Source organism: Callorhinus ursinus, unplaced genomic scaffold (genome assembly GCF_003265705.2).
Source record: "Callorhinus ursinus isolate GAN/ISIS: 27379988/994484 unplaced genomic scaffold, GSC_fseal_2.0 scaffold7, whole genome shotgun sequence".
Lineage (NCBI taxonomy): Eukaryota > Metazoa > Chordata > Mammalia > Carnivora > Otariidae > Callorhinus > Callorhinus ursinus.
Genome location: NW_027397069.1, coordinates 13094112 through 13116595, shown reverse-complemented (window position 1 = coordinate 13116595; position 22484 = coordinate 13094112). Strand labels below are relative to the sequence as shown.

The 22484-nt window shown below is 37.7% G+C and overlaps 1 protein-coding gene across 2 annotated transcripts in view; it reads left to right on the top strand.

The window, feature by feature from the left end:
- GPC5 (glypican 5) overlaps window positions 1-22484 on the top strand; it is a 1333521-nt gene that overhangs the window by 696176 nt on the left and 614861 nt on the right. The window lies entirely within an intron of this gene.

Sequence of the window (22484 nt, the reverse complement as noted above, 5' to 3'; positions counted from 1 at the left end):
TTAGACAGGTTCAGTCTGATCCATGGAAAGGACTTACCCATGGATATGAGAGAGGTTGTCTCTACCTCCTTTTGATTTAAATAGGAAACTAAGCTACCCCAACTGCTGCTGGCAGACTTTTTGACAGCAGGAGAAAATTCAGCTTGTGGACAGAAAAGCGAAGGGGAAGCAGAATAAAGTACTTGAAAACAGAGCTTCAACTTGGACAGTGCAGGATTTCCAGTCTAGCGAGAACACCACATTTCCTTATTATTTAAACCCACTTAGCTCAGGTTTTCTGTTACTGCAGCAGAGAGCATCCTAATGGTTACAAATGAACCAACACATGTTACAGGATTAATTTATTCAACAGATAAATGTTACAATATTGATTTATTCAACAGATACATGTAGATCAACTACCGGGTGCCAGCCAGAGTTCTAGGCATTGGAGACATAACAAGAATAATGATTAAAATAATAATAAGACATAAATAATAAAACATAAATAAATAATAATAAGACAAATCTCATGGAAGTTACATTCTAGTTGGGGGAAAGGGTCAAAACGTAAGAAACAAACTTTGGCATGGTTAGCAGGTAGCAAGGGCTACGGATGCTGCAGAAGTGCTCTATCCAGAAGTGGGAACAGCTATGAGGAGGTACCCTTGGCCTGACCTGTAGCTCTGCCAGCCAAAGCACACAGGGGTGAAGCAACTTGCCCAGGATGGCAGAGGTTGACAAATGGTAGGACCATGATCTTGACAGAGGGCTGTTAGCCCTGAAGTGTGAGCATTTTCCCTTACGCTATATTCCCTGCAGAGATACATTAAATGTTCAAAAACAATCTTCTATTACGAGTAAAAATGAGACAATACAGGGGCGCCTGGGTGGCTCAGTCGTTAAGCGTCTGCCTTTGGTTCGGGTAATGATCCCGGGGTTCTGGGATCGAGTCCCGCATCAGGCTCCCTGCTCCACGGGATGCCTGCTTCTCCCTCTCCCACTCCCCCTGCTTGTGTTCCCTCTCTCGCTGTCTCTCTCTGTTGAAAAATAAATAAAAATCTTAAAAAAAATGAGCTAATACAACAAAATCCGTGGGTAGTGTTACTGAGTTTCTCTGAGACCCTTTCATTCCTTCAAACAGGTCTTTAACATGCATAATATCTTAAAGAGGGAGAGGTTTACATCTTACCACATTGTGATGGAAGTGCCTGCCACATGGACCCACTGTTTCTAGGGGGGGTCAAACCCAATACAGTAATGAAATTTCCTTTGCTTATACTAGAGCTTATATTCAGTTTGTTTGGACCTGTTGTCAAAACATTGGAATACTTCAGATCAATAAATAGCTGCTGTCTTAAGTTCCACTAATGTCCTTGGGGTGTGCAGCAACCCTAGTGCCTCCCTAAGGACCTTATTCTGGGCCTGGACCTGAAGACTGCTCAGCAGGACCTCGGGACTCTGTGCTATTGACAGGACCCACCCTAATTGGGTATTACCTTCACGGGCCTTGTTGTTAAACATTTTGCACATCACCCATGTACTATAGTACCCTTGGCTCTACCACCAAAATCACTTGGCAATGTATCCAACGAATCAGTGATGGATGGGAGGGTAGTAAAAGAGGTTTCTCTCAGCTGTAGTCAAGCCACCACCAAAGGGAATAATCTTGACAAGAATCCGATTGATACAAACCACACTCCTGCTCTCCTCTGCACTAGCCCAAAGGAGAGGGGGAGATTTCTCTCTGAACTCAAAGCTCAGGTTTCTCGGACAAATGATTGAATAGTTATGTTGATGATTGCCTTGAATAATAGATGTGTCCCTTAGTTAACAGATGTTCCCCGCAGTTGCTAAATATAAAGTGTACATTTTCAATGTGTTTTCCTTTGTATCAAACATATATATGACAAACTTCCCATCCTCCTGGAGCACACAAATCAGTTTTTTAATGGAAAACTTGGGAAGACAGATTTTATTTCATATAATAATTTTCAGTGAATAGAAAGACAGCCCAGCAATAGGGGGAGAAAAAGAATGCCTTGGAACAGAAAATTTTTATGTTTGCGATCTATGGAACACTTACCTCTGAGAATCTGTCAGAAAATGGGACCTTATCTTGCTTGACAATGATCTAGTGAACAATTCCTTTTGAGGAATTTAAAACTTCTGCTATTGCCCCTGAAATAACTCTATAATGTGGCAGAGCCATCATGTAAACTAACATTTAAAAAGTAGAGGGTGTTAGAACTCCTTCCATCAACAAGTTAATAACCTGTGACATCCCAAAAATCACACCAGAAATGTTTTGTCAGTTTTTCCATTATTGATAATAAAGAACTCCTTTATGGTCTTCAGAATAAACAGGCAAACTCCCAAATAGTTCAGGGAAGGTGAATTCCACTTGATAGTCTTTTTCTATAGTCCTGCTTCCATTAGCTGGTGTATCTCAGAAGTTAAAGCTGGAAGATTCAAGTGCTTTATAAAGGAAACTGCTGTAAGACTATCATGTACACAGAGCTTTTTTTTTTTAAGATTTTATTTATTTATTTATTTATTTATTTGAGAGAGAGAGAGAGAGAGCATATGAGAGGAGGGAGGGTCAGAGGGAGAAGCAGACACAGAGCTTTCTAACCCTACATTGTGGTTGGAGCTTTCTATGACCGACATAAAAAACCCTGCTTCCATGGCACAGAACATTTTATTGATATGTCTGATTGTAATCTGATGCTTATTCTCTTCTTTATAAAAGCCTCAAATGGGCTCTATATTGTTACGATCACAGATTTAAAAAAAATATACATGATCAGAGTTTAACTTTTTTATTGGTCACAGTACTGAGCGAGACAGTGAGTCTTCTCAGCTGCTTTCTATCATCTGAAAATCAAGGGCTGTTCAGGCATTAATTCCTTTTATACTGTCTTCCTGTTTTTAGAGGTTCTTCAATATTTCTAGTTTATTCAATTTTGGTGGTTTGTTACAAATTACTTTGAAGTCAAAAATGTACATGGGACTCATCCATATTTTTGCATAGTGCTATAGAAGACCAATAGCACTTTTTTTAAAGCATTAATTCACTCATCTTTATAAACATCACTGAAGTATCCATTTAAGAGACGTATTCTGTTAAGAAGCCAATTTCACCTTTCTGAACACTTGACTCTCAGCGCCTACTACTCGCCTTGATTTAGGTTGGTGGTGAGCTATTAACTCTGGTAAGGGTTGCTGGAGGAATTAATATTATTAATTAGCTGACCTGGAGATGGGGACCATGGCCTGGATTGTTCAGGTGGGCCCAATGGAATCACAAGTGTCTTTATAAAGTGAAAGAGAGGGGAAGCGGGACATGATGGGAGTTGGTGATGTGGTCAGGCCAAGGTCTGCTACTGCTGGTTTTGAAGATGGAGGAAGGGAGCCATCAACCAAAAACTATTGGAAGTCTCTAGAAGCTACAAAACGCAAAGCAATGGATTCTCCTCTAGAGCTTCCAGAAGGAACAAAGTTCTGACTACGCCTTCATCTCCCCAGACTAAAAGTAAGAATAATGTGGTTTGAGGGGTTTTGGGAGCCAAAGGCCAAGAAAGAATTGAGATGTTTTTGGTGCAAAAAGGTGGTTTTATCCTAGCAACAGGACAGGACCTATGGGCAGAAAGAGTTGCACTGGGGTTGTGGGGTGTTAGCTTGTGCTTTGCCTTCAGCTTACCTTCTGCTTCAAGACAATTTCAGGCTTCTGACCTCTAGAACTACAAGGTAAGAAATATATTGTTTTATTTTGCTGTTTAAGCCTTAGAAGGGGATTTGCTTAACAGTAATGAAATACCGTTTTAGCAGAAATGATTATATCCATGTGGAAAAAAAATGAGGGATTCTACAAAGTTTATATATATATAACTTGTGAAGGAGCGTTGTGATTTAAGCATGTTCAGCAGGCCTCTTCCTATCAAGGTTTCGAACTTTTTATCCGTCTTTTTACAGCTTGAACAAGTTTATTTCCATTAAAAGCCTTACAACACTTTCTTAATTAATTTGAGAGAATGTAATTGCTGGAACAACTCAATGGAATAATTAAAGCAATTTTAATACATAAACATTTACTATTTGGCAAAGGAATCAGGGAGAAAGGAAACTAATTCATGTGGTTTCTCTTTCATGAATTTGGGGTTTTTTTCTAACTGAAATTCGATAAAGCATGATGAACTGGTGATTGTGGAAGTTCTGTGTCCTTTGGTGGAGCGGCTTGTGCTCACCAAACAGAATTGTCATGGTTGTTTGGGAAGCAAGTGCCTAGAGGCAATGGGCTCTTTGAGCTGTTCGGAAGCCTTACCTGAAGGCGACCTTGGAGCTTCCCTGTTGCGTTATGGTTCTGGGGCTCTAGGGCGTTGTCTAGGCATCGTTGGGGTGTAATAGTGTATCAAGCTGTGGAAGGGCAGGATGGCAACCCTCCCCGTGGGATCTCCTGCGTCCTAGCATTGTGTGTCTTCTCTTGTGGTGGACCCCGGTTTGTGAGGGTAGCAGCGGACTCGGTTTAAGGGAACTTCAGTCATCCCTCCTCAGTCCAGGCTTCAGTGTGAGGCCCTCGAGGACCTGGTGTGGTCAGAGGGCCGGGGCCCAGTGGAATGCCAGCCCCCAGGGTCTCCAGGGAGGAACAGCATTCCAACAACAGAACTCTAGGCTTTGATCTCCCAAAGGGAGTCCTAAAGTGGTTGTAGCTTCAGATAATCTCCGAGGGGAATAGCCCTATTGAGAAGTAGGCCAGACCTGTTCCTATGGCCTACCTTCCTACAATTATGACCCCTCTCACCGTCTGAAACTTGTTTCTCCCTCAGTGTCTAGTGTTTCAAAACATGCTCAAGTGCCAAACAAGTACTAATAGGGTAATGATGGTGAAAAGAACAATCATGATAGCTAATTCTTACTGAGCAGCCATTCCGTGCCAGGGCCTGGTACTTTTACTGTCTGACAAGTAAGTAGGGTGCAGCTCCAGCTGTAGGACTTGACCACAGTCGCACAGCGGGTTAAGTGTGGGGCTGGGATCCAGTCACACAGTTTGGGGTCTCCACCCTAACACACAGTACGTTTCCTAAAGAGGACAAGGGTTTGTTGCCTCAGGTAATGGAGAACACCTTCCCAGTCTCCTCAGCCAGACTAAATTTCAGACTGATTTCTTCCTGACTAGACTTCCTGGACATGTTTTTCTTAGAGTGTTTACTTGAGGAAGCTTACTATTGCAAATTTTCTCCACCCCTTCGAGATATAAAAGTTTTCCAGCCTCTTGACAGTTTGACAACCCAGGACCGTCCTTTTCAAAGACCTAGGGGACATACCTTTGAAAGGCAGTCATGAAGAAACAGAGGACCCGACCCCGTCTCCAGGTTTCTGTGGGAGGGGAGGAACCTAATTTTAAGGTAAGTGCTAATTAGCAAACACTGGTGGTCTATTCACATGGATTACCCTTGCTCTTTGTAACTCCATCTGCCAGTTGTTTGTCTTTAGCTCACCTCAACTTACTCTCTGGCCTTTTGTTACAATAAGGGACAGACACTCCACTCCACTGAAAGTCTCAGCCCTTACTGTGATAGTATTGAATAAAGTCTCTGCCTATTTAACTCTGTTAGGTGCCATTTTCCTTTGACATAGATTCTTAATTTTTCCCTCTTTCAGGCATGAAGCATGTTCAAATTCCATATCTTGGGTTGTGCCTCTTAGATTCAAAAGAAAGCATGTTTCTTATGTTTTGATTACAACCTTTTATGAATTTCCCTTGAGGTAGGTTACAGACTAGCTTGCATATGGCATTCTGTGTTGAGCATGCCAGAAAACTCCATTACCCTTCTCCTAATCGCGTAGGTGAAATCTAATACAACATATAAAACATACACAGCGTTTTATCCTCCAACAATTGCATGACATTGGTGATATTTTTACCTTGATTTTAGCAAACAAACTGAGGTGTCCCGAGGTTAAAGAATCCCAAGTAGGAAAGCTATGCAGAAGTGGAACCAGGACTGGTTTCATCTTTAAGTGAATCCAGTGGCCTCAGATACAACTCTTTTTCAGATGGGCATGCCAATCTAGAATTTCACCACTTCTATCTGGGTTCACGAATATGGTCAGTAATAGTAGCATAGGTTACATTTCCAGAAGTCTCAATACCATTAAATGTTAGGTTTTTTCCTTTCACTCTATGGTGGAGATCCACAAAAGCACTTTCACTTCATCATTTGCCTTTGCTCCCTCCCCAGCTTCACTGCTAATTTCCTTTTATCTTCCCCTTTGGCCAGTCCATGAAGCTCCCGTCAGCTACGCTAAAACATAATTTGGTGCTATAAAACTCAAGTTTCTTTAATGAAAACCGGCAAAAATTTTCAAACCAGCTTCCCCGAAATTGTAGATCAAGCCCTGTTGTGTGTGATGCACGGACAGCAGCTGAAACCACTTCATCTACAAGTTAATGGATAAAATTAGCATGTTAAAGAGTTGGAGGGCTTAATTAGAAAGGCAGTCCTTAGGCAAAAAGCCTCTCAGGAACACTAAAGCAGTTTGTTGATTTTGTTCATAAAAGGTTTGGGGGCAGAAACTGAAATAGGTTTGCAAAGTCAGAATGTTTCTAAGTCCACAGTGAAATTAGAGCCTCCTTAGGCTTTAAAGGATGTATGTTCATAATAAACGTAGGGGCTTTGAACTTACCTGACTGTTCATCTTAACAGTGCTGTTAGAGGCGGCCTGTAGATTTCTGTGCACTTTTCTCAGGTTTTCTCATGTGATGTTGAGGGTGGGTTTTGGCATTCGAAAGGAACCATCCAGAAGAAAAAGCTTGTACTATTTTTGCCGGCAGCTTCTGCCCCTCTCCCAGACATGATAGACCATACACCTAAGGCAGGGATTCTCTTTTTAGAGATTTGGTTTCTTCCGGTGTTCACCTCTGTATTTTTTTTTAAAAACCTGCCTTAAAATACCAGTATTTCTAGATATTTCAATTAAATGGGAATTTCCTGTTGCCTTTCTACTAAAAGGATTTAGGTCTTTTACCTTATTAACTCGTACATACTTTTTTTCCACATCACCACCCTATAACTAGAGAACGCTTCCAGTTAAATTTGTGTTTATATTTTGACTATACAAATATTGCTCCGTTCAATGTAGAGTTCTTTGTGAATACTGGCTTTTTATTGTTTCCCCAATTCAACAACGATTTACTGAGTACCCACCTTCTTGTGTAACCATTCCTCTGCATACTGGAGATCTAACAGTTGAGGTGGGGGTGTCTCTACCCTATAATATATTATAGAGGAGGCAGCGCAAGGAATGTACTTCAGAACCGGGAACGTGAAAGCTGCTCACCTGGGCTAAAATACTATTTGTTTGATATGTAGCAACACTGTGACCCTTGAGTGTTACCAGCTTCTCTGTGACTTAGTTTCCTTGTCTAAGTGGGGAATAAAATCTACTTCTAGAGTTGTAATAAATACTAAATCTATATGTTTGGACAGCAAAGAGTATATAAATTTTTTAAATGGATTTCTGGGTGCTACGGTGGGGTGAATCAAACCATTATAGAGATAAGAAAGGCAAATTTAGAGACGGAGATTTTAAATAGGCCAGAAAATACATTTTTCTATACCACTAATATCTTCAAGCTTTCATATCTATAAATATATTCATTTGAGGGTGGTTTATTCCATTTCATGTTCGTTTCTCACTGGATTTTTTTCTAATTTCTTTTTTTAAAAATTCTGTATGGATTTGTCTACAGTGTTAGTGATTCTCTTGCACGTCTGATAACATACTTAGTCCCTATTTAATAATGGGACACTACAAATTAACTAGAATCAGTCTACTTGGGTAGGGCTTGGTTGTTGATATTCTGACACTTGTCCGGACAATCTTTAATGTCCCTTTTGTAGGCCTTTCTAGGGGTTCGTCAGAATTTCACTGGAGAGAAATACTCCCCTTGCCTCTGGTTGGCAAGGGCTGTGCCTTGCTTTGGAACCTTGCTGATTCTATGATCTGTGCAGGAAAGGTCTGGCCTCTGCTCAAGTGGAAAGCTGGCCACCTGGCTAAGAGCTTGAGGGAGGGGACCGAGCAGTCTAAATACAAGATAAATGCTCACTGTATTTATCCATTTTTTTTTTCTCAGATCTAACCTGCCCCCTTCCCCAAAGAGACCCCTAGGGAAGCCCATTTTTGAACATCTGAGATTCTGCCATGTAAATCAACTGACTTGGTCTTTTATTTTTCAATTAAATGGGGCAACTGAGCTTCAGAAATATGAAGAACCTGAATAGTGGCTCCATGGCAAATGATTACACTAGCTCTGGTTTCTGGGACTTATTGGACATAAATGCTGCACCATCACCATCCACTCTTCTGTTTGGTGGTCTAGGCTGGCAGCCCCACTCCAGTAATGCAGTAGGAATGATGGCCAACAACCCTTGGAAGTATTTAACTATGTTAGGGAGTATATTCTATGCTTCATATGTTAATTCATTCCCAAAACAAGCACGTGGTATTGATCAGAGTATTAGCATCAGTTTGCCGATGAGAAATCAAAGCAGTGAGAGCACATAGTTAACAAACACTACTGGTCAGGGGTTGTCAGGCGTATATGGCAAAGCAGGGATTTCAGCCCTGGTGCTCCTGTCTTAGAAGACTTGCTGGTTAAGAAACTAGTACTCTCTGTTTAATCATAGCTGAGAAATAGCTTTATGACTGTCCCAGGTAGAATGCTAATTAACTTCTCAAGGCTATGCTATTTTGGCTGATTGCAACCTGAGCTATTTCTGAGAATATACTGTATTTCCATGCACCTTATCACATGTATAATGAATCCATGCTAAAGGCCATTATGTAAAAGATCAATAAAGCAAGAGGACTCCCTTGTCAGAAATCCAGTATTCAGGGGTGCCCGGGTGGCTCAGTTGGTTTGGTGTCTGCCTTCAGCTCAGGTTATGATCCCAGGGTCCTGGGATCGAGTCCCACATTGGGTTCCTTGCTCAGCAGGGAGCCTGCCGCTCCCCATGCTTGTGCTCTCTCTCTCTCTCTCTCTCTCTCTCTCTCTTTCTCTCTGACAAATATTAAAAAAAAAAATTATAGTATCAGGTTCACTGGTTTTGGCTCAGACAGATGCCCTACAGTAGATTCATGGGATTAGAGATGAAAGGCAGGGATTTATCAGACATGATCCCATGTCTGTCCACCACCCTCTTCTACCGTGGTTACAATCTACACTCTTGATTTCCTGTGACTTCCAAGTCTTTACCGCTGAAGTAAACATTAAGCAATGATCTTGGGGCCAGTTGAATCCGGTAGTTACATCTGCATGTGATACCCTCAGTCAAACCTCTTAGGACTATTACAGGGGAGTGCCCGTGCTTTTCGGCAATTGGTTCTTCTTCTTGTCACTGTCCAGTCTCTGTATTAGTCCTAATCCTTTCCATTAAGCACGAGGAGACTTGGCTTCCATTGTAAATGATCTCAGCTAGAACCCAGTTCTGTCGCCCTCTCCATATCTTGATACCCCGCAGGAACACTCGTAATCCTGCATATAAGATACAGCTCTTTAAGTTCACTAGAAACTACTAGACCTTTAAATTGTTAATCTGGAACAATGTAGTAGACTCTTCGCTGTTTGATTAGCATTGTCCAGTTCTATCTTAAATAGTAGTCAAGCAGAAGCATTTTATGAATTGCGTGGTATTTGAGTGTTGCCAGTAAACGAGTGTGATTCTTGACCTTTTAGCTGGTGGGAAATTTATCTTCTTTTGTTTTCCCCAAACTAATCTGTGCAGTGAAACCACCCTTTCTGAGTGCTGCTGGATAAGAGTGAGAAACACCTCAGAACATGGGAGGACTGAGCTCTTGTCCTCTCTGAGCTCCCCTGGTTAGTAGGAAAAGATGGGAGGAAAAAAACAGCCCCACACAACTGGTTATAAAGTATGCCTTCAAATACTTTTCACAATTGAGTGATGGTACTATTTATTTGATGCATTTGAAATTGTTTAAATACAGAGATGCACATGAACTGAGACTTGATAGAAATAATTGAAGTAGTTTAATTACAGTAAATGAAGAGAAGAAAATACTGAAGCAGAAACAACAGATGGTCAAAGAAGAAAATGCTAATGCAAAACTATTAGAAACATTAAGGGGAAACTAAGACATGAAGCTGGTTTTCCCAGACACAAAACAATTTCTTCCACTGTGGTTTGTTGTTGTTGTTGTTGTTGTTTTTGTTTTTTGACATCCTTAAGATGTGTCAGGAATGTTTTCTTGGTCCCTCTTTTTTTTTTTTTTAACATCCTCCTTTATTACGTGGTCTCATTTCATTTAGAGGATATTTCTCAACTTAAGAATATTCATAGTAAGAGTTTGCCAACTATTAAAATTTCAAAAAGGTTAATAGTATTTCTTTTATTTTTTATTTTTTTAAAGACTTTATCTGACACAAGGAGAGACACAGCGAGAGAGGGAACACAAGCAGGGGGAGTGGGAGAGGGAGAAGCAGACTTCCCGCCGAGCAGGGACCCTGATGTGGGGCTCGATCCCAGGACCCTGGGACCATGACCTGAGCCTAAGGCAGACGCTTAACGACTGAGCCACCCAGGTGCCCCAAAAAGGTTAATAGTATTGATAGCTAATAGTTTGAAACTATTTCCCAAATATTTTAAACTTAGCATATTGATGGCAAAATTAGCAAGTGTTCATTCAGTAAAAACAAACGATGATTTTATGCCAAATACTGGCATGGACCAGGTGGACTATAGAACCTCTTTTCCTATTTTATGCAAAGTTGTTTTAGGTTGACTGGAAAACATTTTGAGCTAGTGTTTACAAATTTATGATGACTGTAAACCCTAAATATAACTTTCTTTGCCCACGTTCTCTCCTTGTTTGTATAACTTGATTTTACAAGAAATGTGACAATTAGAGCCTGTTGCTAAAACTAAAAGAAAAAACAATTTTATGTTCAGATGAAGATTAATAGCACAAAAGAGTTCATACCTGACCTCAAAGCCATTTTGTTCTATGCAAGTTGGACCCAATAAACTTGAAAGACTTTTTCCTCTGGTATTTGACACATGGAAATAATCATCATGTTGGTTACACCCTAGTGATTTTAGCCAAACTTATTCCCACCCTATTCTGGAGATAAAATAAATCTTACTTAACATCAGGGGTCAACTTTTCCTTCATAGTTGTATTTTTTTTATTAGAACCGCAGAAGAACTTTAAGAATATCAGGGGTTTTCTATTAGAAGAATAATATATAATTAGCTACTTGGGAAATCTGCTTTTGTATACTATTGAAGTTGCCTTTATTTGCCATTTACTTATAAAAAGACACCATGCTTCTGCAGGTTGATATTATTTCTTCAGTCACAATGATAGAAATTGTAAGTAGTAAATATGACATAAAAAATTCATATTTTTTCTATAACCTTTGGATATTTTGTAGAACTATGGCTCTGGATGGTGATAAAAATTGGGTTGAGTTTGGAAACCTAGTTTTCTTATGTTTAACAAAGACTAGCTTTGTGAATAGTACACTTGTAATTCATGAAACATCAAAATTTTGAAGAGCAATAAAGATTGCTTCCCCCCACCCCCCTTCTTCCCCTGGTCAATGAAATGTTTGAATGCGTTTCAGTTTCAGCCTGGTGTTACTGCTATGAAAAAGTAAGCATCTTGTACACACATCCAATTTTTATCAAAATGTTTTCATAACATAGTAATGGTTTTCATACTTGAAACTGAACACCATGCATAAAACAGGTTGTGATAACTTGGAATTATTTAAAGATAATCTAAACTTGGGGTGCCTGGGTGGCTCGGTTGGTTAAGCATCTGCTTTTGGCTCAGGTCATGATCCTGGGGTCCTGGGATCGAGGCCCACACCGGGCTTCCTGCTCAGTGGGGAGCCTGCTTTTCCCTCTGCCTACTCTGTCTGCTTGTGTCCCCCTCCCATCAAATAAAATCTTTAAAAAAAAAAAATCTAAACTCTAAAAGAACTTTCTACACTGAGAGGAAAAACAAAAGAAAACTTGATGTAATGTACTAATCATGCCCTCAGAATAGTACTATCAGTAATTTAATTGTTGACCAAGACCTTTCTTGTCTGTTCTGTCCTAACAATGAAGAGTAACAAACTGTAGGAAGTTCCACTGTGGCAGAGTAGCAAGTTTTCTTATCAATTTTGCAAAGTATTACCAAAATAATAATAAATGCTTCAGGAAACTTTTTTAGTTTTTCTTTCTTTTTTTTTTTTTTAATTCTCAAGACCTTTCATTAACTATTAACTATAGTTAATAATCATGCAAAGAGAATTAACGTAGCAGGTCTAAGACTTCTCTTGTTAGGCCTGCTTGCAAATTTGGCCCTTGGTTGGCTTATGGTAACTTGGTTTCAAGAGGGTTCTTATTATTCTCAGAACTGATAAAAGTGGATCACTTGTCTAAAATTGGTATAAACACTGTTTTATGAGGAATATTTTCCTTTTGGAGGTCTAGAATTTGGGTATGTATTAAGTGGAAGATACCTCTATGACCTCCCATAAAAACCTTGGATTCCTAGGCTCAGGTGAGTTTCCTTTGTAAATTGTCATACATGTCACAATTCTGTCACTAGAGGATCTGCATATACTCTGTATGGCTCTGTTAAGAGGACTTTTAAGTAAGTTATCTGTTTTTGTGCATTTTGCCCCATGTGTGTCTTCCCCCTGCTGATAGTGCTTTTTATCGATTAGCTGAGTCCTACCCCAAACAACTATATGTTGAGTCCTGTGAGTTGTTCTAGCAAATCAACAAACCCTGGGGGTGGTCTTGGGAACCCCTGACATTATAATAGTCATAGAAACCATTTTTTGCCAATTGTGCTTTCCATCTTGTATAACTTTTCCCTAGCCCTAGACCACCTCTTACCCTATCAGCTACTGAGTGGCTTGTTGGTGTTGGGCTTGGATGAGACCCCAATGTGAGCTGATCTCTGACTTTCTCACTGTTTCCCAAGTAGAAAAGACTCTGGAGCATCCTATAACTATCCATATTACTTTAATTCTTTCATGGCATTGATCAGTCTACTTCATGATGTATCTATGTATCTTCTATCTGATTTTAAGTTATTTAAACATGGAATATTTTTGTTGTTGTTGTTATTGTACCACCCATAGCAGGTTGCTCTCTGCACGAATCCTGTCTTTGACTTCAGTGGATATATTTGTACAATATTTAAGTTCTTTTTTTTTTTGATAAAAGAATGTCATTGAATTAAATGTGCTGCACAACTTGCACTGGGTCCCAGGATCTATACTAAAACTGGGATTGAGGGTTTCTGAGGGGCAGTCTTAAAGTATAATGCAGCTGTTGATGAATTTTAAGCAATTTAGTGTTCTGTAAATCAGGGGATCTAATAACTTTGATTAATTGACCTGAAATAAAAATGTGTGAACTTTTGCCAGCTGATTTCTGGATACATATAAAAGGGAACAAAAATTACTCAAGAGAATTGATTTTTGAAATGTATATGCATACACGTGCAAAATAATATCAGCTAGTCATAAGTTAGAGCAATTGCAGGGGGGAGAACCCTAAATACCTAATGCTGATCTCAAAATCTTCCCCAAAATGCCTTCATGAATCCTTTCCCAAAGGTTCTATGTCCTTTTTTCTCCTATTAGGCTTTTTTTTTTTTTTAATTCAAAATGCTGAGTATGAGGCAACAGCTGAAAGCAAAGACTCTACTGGACAGAATTTGGAAAATAGAAATTTGTAAGCCACTATTGCATCTTAAGTACTTTCTTTGAAATTTTTGACATGATTGTCAAGGGAGTTTAAGAGAACAACAATTAATATTCTGGATCTGTTTATTTGAACTGAATATAAACTTGTACCTTTTGAGATTAACACTCCTGAATAGCTATAGCAGATGAATCAAAACCATCTCTTTGCTATTACTTTTATATGCCTTCAAGAGAGAAAAGTGTCAATCAAGAGAAACTCCAATAAAGGGAGAAAAGAGTACATAAAGTGCTATGAGTGGTGATTAGGCCATAAAAATCTTCCTACTACAGAGAGAGTTGCACATTCAACTGGAGGATTTGAGAAAGGCCCTGAGCTTTGACCAGTTAAGTCTAGAACCATGTCTCCAAAGAGAACTACCTAATACAAAATAAAATATAAATTAGTCTTTAAATACCACAATATTTTAAAAATCTAATCAATGGACGAATAAGGTAAAATCATAGAAAAATTGAAAATGTAGCTCTTCAAGGAAAAATTAAAGGGGGCCTATATATATTCAGCAGGCATTCTAAAAAGAAATTAGAGAAACTAGCTAGAAAATGTTAAACTCGGGAAATAAAGTATCTGAGAATTTATTTTGAAGACTCTGTTCTGTATCCACTCAATAAATACCTTCAGGAGTCTGAAGAAAAATGAACTAGGTATCTACTTGATATCTAACCCACTTGATTTTTACCAGTAAAGAAGGGAACAGGATACGTGTCGTAAACCTAAACATCAAAGCTATCTTTTATGTACCATTTCTTCAAAACTTATTTTTCTGATGAAAGTCCTCTGTGAAGAGAGAGGATGTGTGAGGATCCGTCACTGGAAAACAGCCAGGCAGAGTTGCAGGTGATGGCACGTGTCACATCCTTGACAGTGGCAATGCAGATGGAGGAGGAAAAGCTCAAACCATCCCTGAGATGGGACCAGGGAGACCAGCAAAGGTTTACCAACAGACTTAAGGATTATTTGGAAGAGATTGGTAGGTCTGGAAGATATGCTTGAGCATCTGGAAAAAAGTGTGTGTGTGTGTGAGAGAGACAAGAATGCTATATAAAGCATAGTAAAAAATAATAGCAAAACAAACTCTTACGAGAAGACAAAAGAAATAAAATACACTGGTTCAGTGGTGAGTGGCATTTACATAGTAATGAAAATATAAACTCTGACCATCGATTTAACCAAAACCTGTAATAACCCTATATGTGGTTTTGGAGGGAGTAGAAATGTTAAAGATGAGAGCCCAAGAAATTAAATTTGTATCTGCCACAGCAGGAAGTCATGGGTCAATATCTGAGATTGATCATTCAAATAATAGCAGTGTGACTCTATTTGGGTATGGAAAGGAATTCCTGAAGAAAAATCTGAACTTAGTCTTTTCCTTTGGAAAGCACTGTGGGGAAGTACCATACACAGAATGGGAATTGCTTTTTACAAAATCCTAGGTCATTGGTGATTCTTTACATATATAAATCAGACTCATAATATTAAAATTGAAATTCTGTATTGATGACAGGAGGTAATGTTGACTTTTTACTCTAAAAAACTATACAGATATATTTTTAACTGGGTTATGAATTGGGAAATGGAACAAAACTTATTACTCTTACCTAAATTATTTTCTATGATTGAATTTAGATTTGTGCTGTCAGTATTTATATTTCCTACTCTTAATAAAATCTCCACTGTGAATAAAGTATATATTAAGTTGAAAATCTGAAAAAGAAAACCTAAAATGCAGGTCATTGTTGAAGAAATGTCGGCATGATGGTGAAATCCATGTGGCCTCTCTTAAGTCCTTCAGGAGGCTATTGGTTACTACTCATTTATAGCTTTGTGATGTCAATCTGTGGTCCTATATTTGGGTTCTTATGTATAATTCAGCAGCAGCTATGCTTGATTTTGCCTTCTTGAGCTTCCTCTATCTCCTTGGGCTTCAGAAATTTACTTTTAACTCTTCAGAGACTTAGAGTCAATGTGACAAAACTTCTTGCCATAAGTATTACCTATTGCAAGGAATTATGTTGGTGGCATTAAACTCTTGTAGGTTCCAATGGCAGGTTGGTATAGGTGCAATTTGGCATTGTTTTATAGTGTCTCTCTCTTTCCCTCCCTTCCCCCAAGGCCCCCTTAGCATTTGAAGTATAAAATTGTATTAAGAGGGAATTTAATAATTAACCTTATTTATTAGCTTTTCATATACTACTATGTCTTATGATTGAGAATTAAAAGTTTTCTTGAAGTAAATTTTTCTTAATATTTGACTGAGGAAGAAAAGAAAGTAGAAATCCCTTGCTACTCTGTACACGAGATCCAGAGCAGATATGGTCTCATGAAAAATCTAGACCAAAGAGCAGACAGCTTTGCAAATGATATGTATTGGATTCATACTTGCCTAATGCCTAGCTACAAAGTGAAAAGTATAAATATGTCCTCATATAATAGAACTTTTAAGAATATTATAACTTAGGTAACATATTCTCAGGCTGATTATGGAGCTAACATGCAACTTGGGGTATTTTAAAAAATAAAGTTGTCAAATTGTAATACCTCATCAATGTGTTTAGAGAATATGTAATATACTGTGAACACATATGAATTTAAATATTTAATAACTATGAAACAATTCAGTTATTTAACGTAATTCTTTTTGATATCAGCATATTTGTTGACTCTAGCTAAGTTTAATTTTGAGATTTCTGCTATCTGGCTATCTCATTCCCGATATATTAAAACCAGAAGTAACTTAAATAAACATTGTGCTTATTAATGATCTACAAAGTCAGTTACCTTTCCATTACTGTAACAAACTTGAGAGAGTCCTTGATAAGGGGTATAAATAATGATCAGAATAGACTTAAAACTATACTAAAACATGCTGCCCTTTAGAACAAATATTGTTTTAGTTATCCTGTTTTCTTTCCTGGGTCTGGTATAATGATTGGCACATAGATTGTCAAAATTACACTGATGAATGAAAAGAAACATGAAGAGCATTTTCTGTGAAACTAGAAATTAGTAAATCCTAGTGACTATATAATTTAGCATGCTATTCCACTATTAAAATAAAAGTCCTTAATAAATGAGATGTTCTTGGGGTTCGAGGGGGAGACAGGTGGCAAGGTGTCTTCAAAAAGCAAAGGTCGTTTGCAGTGGGATAGCCATATTTAGAGCTGGTTATTTCTATGATGGTAGAGAAGTTAAATATCCTCTTGAAATACCATTTCCTTAAAAGTAAATATGGTGATAACAGTACTTGTAAGGTTTCTGAGGCTAAGAGGTAAATTACATAAAGGATTCAATGTAATATATGGTAGCTATTGTAGATAGGAATCTAGTTTGGCTTACAGATAATTTAACATTTTTCCCCCTCCTTTAAAGGAAGCTAACTCATGATAATAATTATGGAGTAAAGCAACTTTCCCTTTTCCATGCTTCTCCACAGTACATTTTATCTCTTCACTGGCAAAGGAAATTCCAAGGGTGAAATAATCACTTACATGGCCATTAAGTGTTTCTTCCAGTGCTCCCTATTCAATCTAGTCAACAAAAATGCTAATTAGTCCTAATTGTTTAGAGAACACCTGTCGGTCCATTAATAAATACAGAAATCCCCAAAGCATGCCTCAGAAAATAGGATATTTTAATTCCCCTTGAGATGAATTTAACTCTATCATAAAGAGGCAAGAAGGTTTAGAATTAAACTAGCCTTAATCTACCATTTTAATTATCTATAGAAATAAATAGATCCTGATATATATTGTTCCAGAGGTTGCCTAATCTGAAAATCAAATGCTAAATAGGAATTCCTTAAGTGAACTCTTGGCACATATGTTGTTCTTGATGGGATGAAAACATGGTGTGAATATTTTATGATCCTAAACTATTCTGATTGAATCTGATGTGGCAGTTAGTTTGGTTTACCTTTAATTTTCTAAATTGTAGAAGGAAAACAAAATGATTTTTGTCATTCAGCCTGATTTGTTTCAATGGTTATATTGGCATGTTCATATAGTCAAATTACCCAGAAATACATCTATGAAAGTAGCAGGTGGTGGATACATGGTTGGGGGAAGGGTAGTGGTGAAGTTCTATGCAGTAAGTCAAATTCAAATAATTTCATCTTAGTTTAAAGATAAGCTACCAGTAATATTTCAAGGTTAATTTCATTGCCCATTTTTTCTAAAATTATATAGCATCCCTACATCCTTAAAGCTGGAGTAAAGGAATGTCATAAGTGTCCAACTAAACCTGGCTCTAGGGTCAGCAATATTTATGTGCCTGGCAGATACAACTGATCACCATTCACTAATGGAAATTCATGGATATAGCAGACCCATCTTACACTCCTCCTTGACACAAATTCTTGTTGTAAATGCTATAAATTACATCTCCAAAAGAAGACCTTAAAATGGCTGGGAAGATATCAAATTTATAGAAATTTATTGTGGATTTATAGCCTGAAATACGGGGGTGGGGGGAGGACTTTTCTGAGGTTTCTCATAGTGGCTTTAATCTAAGCATGCCTCCTATCACAAATAACATAATGTTGGATGTTCCTTTCTAATCTAAAGAAACCACATTAAATCTGTAATTGAAGCAGTTATCAAAACTTCCACATTTTTTCAACCATTCAAGCAAGAGTATTGAAGCTGTTTTCAAGAGAATCTTCAACTTGACCCAAAGAACTTCTTAGTACATATGAATGGCATGGCTTTCAGAAATTGCTTGAACTAAACTGAGCATTTCGATCATATCTAAATGTCAGCCACTCTGCAGCTGCCATGTCATCTTTTGGGTTGTCTATCTTTAGATTATTGCTTTGTTGCCACTATGGCTACAAAGTACTTTTATACTTGGTCATCATCTCATTTCAGGGTAATGGAAGAACAATGCTTATGGCACCACATCAGAAAGGATTTTTAAATGGCAAATCTGCTCTACAGCAACCAACTTAAGTATGACATCAGACGGAGGGGAGAAGAAAGTCATTGCTGTCATCAAATACTACATTCTATATAAAGCAAAGTTTGTAGCAATTAAAAAGGCATTGCTATTTTATTACAGTTTTCAGAATTCACACTTAGAATAAGCAATTTAATCATTGGTTTGTTGAGACCTAACTGTGTAAACACTCATCTGATGGGGCTTTGGCAGGGAATTTGGTCTGTTTTTAAATTGGGACAAATGTAGGAAAAATGTCAACAATTTGGGGCCATACAACTCGATAGAAAGATAAATCCACAAAAATTAAGGAGTGAAGTCAGGGAAATATTAAATACTTAGGGAAGCTTTTAAATGTACTTGATGATTAGGTATACTTTATGATTTTTCTTTTTAGGCTTCATACCCTTGATTAATAAAGGTCACCATTTTATTCACCCCATGTCTATATTTCTGTATCTTGACCAGGAAATCTTGCCTTTAGATAATTACAATAGAATTAATAATAGAAAAATTTAGTTCTTACTATGCCCAAGCATCTGTGGATTGACTATAGTCTGTTACCTTACTAATACGTATTTATGGTTAAGAGACTCCTTATCATTAAGACTATCTTCTATACACAAAATTTTCAGTTACTTAAACATGAAATATCATTTGAGTATGTGAAAATTGTACATCATCTTATTCCATTTTTCATACTCATATTCCACAGGTAAATGCACTTTTTCTACCCAATCCTTTTGTAGTTTCTAGCTAGGCTGAATTTTTTTACATTTGAAAACAGTGCTGTTTGGTCCAGTGCAATTTCACAAATCTCTATTTTTCCAATAAAAATATGATGGGCTGGAGACATGGGTGGTTCAGCTGGTTAAGCATCCAACTCTTCATTTCAGTTCATGTCATGATCTCAGGTCTGTGCTGGGCATGGAGTCTGCTTGAGATTCTCTTTCCCTCTTCCTCTGCCCCTGTGTGTGTGTGTGCATGCGCACGCACTCTCACTCTCAAAAAAAGGCTGATTAACTTAGCAAACTGAGAGGAACATCTTAGACAATTGAGGAAAATATTATTTATTAGCAGTTTTAATGGAAATCCCCTAGTCAATCCAAATAGGATGATGTCCTTTTATCAGTGACCTTTCCTATATTGGGGCGATTCAAAATTTACTGTCTTTTTTTTTTTTTCCTCACTTTTCTCATTGCCTTATTAAATTTTTTTCTTGAATTTATCTTAGACACTCTTTCCCCCCTTTTCTTCCTATTATAATTGATATAACAGTGATATCCAACTGGCATTTTTAGTTGTACTCAAAGCTAAGCATATTGCTGACATTGCTTTAAGAAATGAAAACATTTCTTTTGAAAAATTTGTTTCCAAATTAAGTTAGGTCTTTTTCCTAATGATTCAGGTGGAATAGTGTTCTTTCTTCCTCTATGGAAGTTTGACTCCTATCTGACCTCTTCTGAAATACAGCAATGTTGATTGAAGTTCTGTATTATCAAAAGCACTAATATAATAGAATCTTACTTAAAATTATCTTCTATAAAATCCATTTTTGGAACAGGAAACTTAATGAGTATTAATAATGTCTGTACAAGTGCTTTAAATATAATCAACTTACATATTTTTAGATAATTCAAAAAAATCAGACTCTCCATGTTGAAAGGGCTTCTTTTTTTTTTTTAAAGATTTTATTTATTTATTCATGAGAGACAGAGAGAGAGAGAGAGGGAGAGAGAGAGAGAGAGAGAAGCAGAGGGCGAAGCAGCCTCCCAAGGAGCAGGGAGCCCAATGCGGAACTCGATCCCAGGACTCTGGGATCATGACCTGAGCCGAAGGCAGACGCTTAACCATCTGAGCCACTTAAAGATCCAATCTCAAATTGGATAAGAAGAGGGAGTATTAAAGAATACTTTTATACTAATAGAGTATCATTTCGTTACAAATGACATAAATCTATGTAATTTGTGTACATTCTCTCTACAAAAGACAATATGAGGTAGGTATTCTATGTGTCAATAGAAATGTATCAGGAGTAAGTCAGAGGGGGAGACGAACCAGGAGAGATGATGGACTCTGAAAAACAAACAGAGGGTTCTAGAGGGGAGGAGGGTAGGGGGATGGGTTAGCCTGGTGATGGGTATTAAAGAGGGCACATTCTGCATGGAGCACTGGGTGTTATGAACAAACAATGAATCATGGAACAGTACACCAAAACAAATGATGTAATATATGGTGATTAACATAACAATAAAAATTTTTTAAAAAAAGAAATGTATCAGGAATATGTGCTGGATAGAGATGGAACTGTAGAACTGAAGTTGAATTCACCGTACTGAGTTAATATTTCAATATTGTTGGAGTAATTAATGTTATTTTAATGTGAATTCTTATTCTCATAGATTTTAAATGAATTGTTCCTACTTAGATATTTTCAAATCCTTGTTTTAATGTTCTTTGAGGATTAGACATTGTCTATTAAGTTTCAACTAAGTGTATATAATTATAGTTAACTGTAGATAAGTATCTTGATTCAAGTTTAAGTTAGTGAAATCAAGTGTTTAGAATGATAGAACACAAAGTCCCCACTGTTAAAAAACAAAATACATAGGGTACTTAGCAACTTTTATGTTTCTCGCATGGAAATACATTACTGTCTTCGCCTCCATGATGTCTCAAATTGCTGACCTTATACACTGTATGCAGGTGTCCTCTCATGCATCTAAATCCTCATAGTTACATAAAGAGCTCTCTTTGGTTTTTGCAGGATTTCAACATGTTTCCTGCTCTGATCGTTCATCGACGTATTCATGAAAACGTTCCATACCTAATATTTTGAGGGACAGAACGGATATGTACTGAGGACTCTCATCATGAGGTTTTAATGATCAGTATACTTCTGTTTGTGTCTTGTCTTTCTGTTAACAATTGTATACAAATAAGGGGCTTTGTTCCTTCAACTTCATATGCATCAGTAAATCATGATCCTATGACTTTCTCATCCAAATATGTGTGCATTTCATGTACCTGCATTCTGGTGTGAATTTTAAAGCACCATTAATTTTTATAACATCTTTATTGAGATGTAGGTCCCATACTATACAATATATTTAAAGTATAAAATTCAGTGGTTTTGAGTATAGTCACAAAGTTGTATAACTCTTAATTTTAGAACATTGTTATCACCACCGCCCACAAGAAAACCACACACCCACGGTCTCTTCCCAGCCCTAGGCAACCACTGCTACTTTTCTTTCCATATAAATTTGCCTATTCTGGACATTCCTATAAATGGAATCATGTATGTGGTCTTTGGCCTCTAACTTAATGTGATATATTGTTTTTGTCTTTTTGATTGTAACTACTTTTGTAGGTGTGAAGGAATAACTCCTAGTGGTTTTGATTTGCATTTCCCTGAAGCTAAAGATGAATATCTTTTCATTTACTGGCCATTTGTGTATCTTCTTGGAAGAAAGGTCTCCTCAGGTTCTTTGCCCATTTTAAGTTTCACTGTTTTTCTTTTTTTTATGTTATGTTAATCACCATACATTACATCATTAGTTTTTGATGTAGTGTTCCATGATTCATTGTTTGCATATAATACCCAGTGCTCCATGCAGAACGTGCCCTCTTTAATACCATCACCAGGCTAACCCATCCCCCCACCCCCCTCCCCTCTAGAACGCTCAGTTTGTTTCTGAGTCCATAGTCTCTCATGGTTCGTCTCCCCCTCCGATTTCCCCCCTTCATTTTTCCCTTCCTACTCTCTTTTTTTTTTTT